General features: G+C 39.6%; 1 protein-coding gene across 4 annotated transcripts in view; it reads left to right on the forward strand.

Moving 5' to 3' along the window:
- The window catches only part of Gtf2h2c (GTF2H2 family member C), a 23,751-nt gene that overhangs the window by 16,725 nt on the left and 4,150 nt on the right, over nt 1-2,876 (forward strand). The gene's annotated exons all lie outside the window — the stretch shown is intronic.

Below are 2,876 nucleotides of genomic sequence, written 5' to 3' on the forward strand. Positions count from 1 at the left end.
GACAGGGTTTCTCTGTGTAGCCCTGGCTGTCCTGGAACTCACTCTGTAGATCAGGCTGGCCTTGAACTCAGAAATCCATCTGCCTCTGCCTCCCAAGTGCTGAGATTAAAGGCGTGCGCCACCACTGCCCGGCTTATATTTTTCATATATAATAATTCATCACTTTTCACATTTAAGGGTAGGGCAGAAGGAATTTAATATGCAGATGAGTAGATGGCTCAGTGGCTAAGGATACTTACTCTGCAAGAATGAGGGTCTGAGTTTGGATCCCCAGCACCCACATGGATAATGCTGGATGTGGCCTCATAGTCTTGTAATTTCAGCATTGTAAGGCAGAGACAGGAGAATTCCAGGGATTTACTAGGCCAGCTAGCCTAGCCATTCAGTGAGCTCCAGGATCAATGAAAGACCTTGTTTCTTAAAACAAGGTAGAGAATGACTGAGGAAGGCACCCTATACCAACCTATGGCCTATACATGTATGCACACACCTACACTACATATGCAAAGGAAGTAATTTCAAATAAACATGTCTAGATCAGTTTTGCTTTTCTAATTGCATCATATTTCATGGATGTATTATATAACTTATATAACCAATTGCCTTGTATTAAATATTTAAGATTATCTCTTTGCTTCTAACAAGTAATGTCCATGTTTATATCTCCAAATATTTGTATAAGAATATATAGAACAAAGTCTCAGAATTGTTGAGTCAAAAGTTACTGAGTTTTGGTAGATGTTGTAAATTTGTCCTTTAAAGAGGCTTTATGTATTGTTTACCCCTACTTCACTGATACTAGATAGCATGAATTTTTTTTTAATATTGGTTCAAACTGGCAACTCAAAACCAAAGTTGCATTGTTTCAGGTTTCATGTAAGTGTGGACTTAATGAAAAGCCTACTAGATGGACTTGAAGGTAGAGTTGAAGAAGTCTGGCAGGATAAAAAGGTGTTAGTGAGGTGTAGATAGGAGAGTTAAAGACATAACAGATGAATTTATATGGAAGACCCACTGTCAGAGTGAAAAATAAAGATACATTGTACGGTAGGAAATCATTGAATAGTTCAAGGAAGTACTTTCCAAAAAACATAATTTTCTTCACAATTACAAAAGTTCAAAATATGAAGCAAAACACTAACACTATTAGCCACACCAGGTGCTGTCCAGAGCATTCACCCTCAAATTTTTGAGGGAAAAGTATAACTGACTTAAATTATATCTCCAGGTAAGCTGTCAGCTTTGTGTTTATGAAAACATAAAGGTGTTTTCAGACTTGGGGGGGTCTCAAAGACTCTTCTCGTGGAAGTCTGGCCCAGTACATAAAGGCACCTACCACCAAGCCTGATGAACTGAGTTCAAACCCCAGAACTCGCTGGGCGGTGGTGGCAGCACACGCCTTTAATCCCAGCACTTGGGAGGCAGAGGCAGGCAGATTTCTGAGTTTGAGGCCAGCCTGGTCTACCGGGTGAATTCCAGGACAGCCAGGGCTACACAGAGAAACCCTGTCTCGAAAAAACAAAACAAAACAAAAAAAACAAAAAACAAAAAAAAAACAAAAAAAAAAACAAAAAAAACACCCAGAACCCATAGGATAGGAGGGAATTGATTCCACAAGTTGTCCTGTGTTCCGAATATATACACCATAGCACCCAAGTGCACACATACACTCACACACAGATAAACAAATAAAACGTTATACAAATTGCTTAGCAAATAAAGGATACTTTATGGGACGTTCTAGAGGAAGTAGGACGGAGAAGGAGAAGGATGTGGATCTGAGGATCTGCCTCTAACTGCGATCAAGCCAAAGGAAGCTTTAGGTGAGAGGAGATGAGGACGATGTCTGTTTCAGGGAGAATAGTCAATCTTGTTTTGGAAAGTTAGAATTCTCCAAGAAAGATGTCTTGAGGGGATGAAAACAGTACATTTTCTGAGAGTTAAATCTATTCAGAGGTTGTTTAGGCTATTCAGGAAAGATGAGAGCTAAATTGTGCCAGTTATGTAGGAAAGTAAGCTTGGAATTAATTACCATCAAAGGAAAATTAGGGGCTGAGGAAATGGGCCTAGTTGTTCAGGTGTTCAATGTTGCTGCGTAAACAGTAGGTCTGGAGTTGAGATCCCCAGCTCTCAGGTAAAAAGCTGGCTTATCAGTGCATACCTATAATCTTAGCACAGGGGTGGGAACACTGGGGCTTGTTGGCCAACTAGTGGAGCCAATCAGTGAGCTCCAGTGTCAGTAAGAGACATTATCTCAAAAACAACTTTGAATTGGGTAAAACAAAACAAAAATAAAATGGAGAGTGATTAAAAAAAAAAGACATGAGGGTAATGACCTGTGACCTCCACATGTGCCTGCACGTGCACCATCACATATCCGTACCACACACATGAACGTGCATACATACATATAAAGAAAGAGGAAAAGTGGGACTGGAGAGATGGCTCAGCGATTAAGAGCACTGACTGCTCTTCCAGAGGTCCCGAGTTCAATTCCCAGCAACCACATGGTGGCTCACAACCATCTGTAATGGGATCCAGGGCCGCCTTCTGAAGACAGCTACAAGTGTACTCATACACATAAAATAAATAAAAAAAAATTCTAAAAAAATATTCAAATTGAAAAAAAGAGGAAAAGTTACAGTATATTTCTTGTCAGAGCTGAAATATTTATATGTGGAATAAACTAGTGAATATTGTTTTGTATAAGTTGATGATTTAATTATATAGAAATACCAAAGTTGGGTAATGGTGGCACATGGCAGGTGCTCTCTATGAATTCAAATCCACTCTGGTCTATTGAGCAAGTTCCGGGATAGCCAGTGTAGCCAGTGCTACACAGAAAAACCCTGTCTCAAAAAACCAAAAAAAAAAAA

The sequence above is a fragment of the Grammomys surdaster genome, unplaced genomic scaffold (genome assembly GCF_004785775.1).
Source record: "Grammomys surdaster isolate TR1022 unplaced genomic scaffold, NIH_TR_1.0 99, whole genome shotgun sequence".
NCBI classification, from domain to species: domain Eukaryota; kingdom Metazoa; phylum Chordata; class Mammalia; order Rodentia; family Muridae; genus Grammomys; species Grammomys surdaster.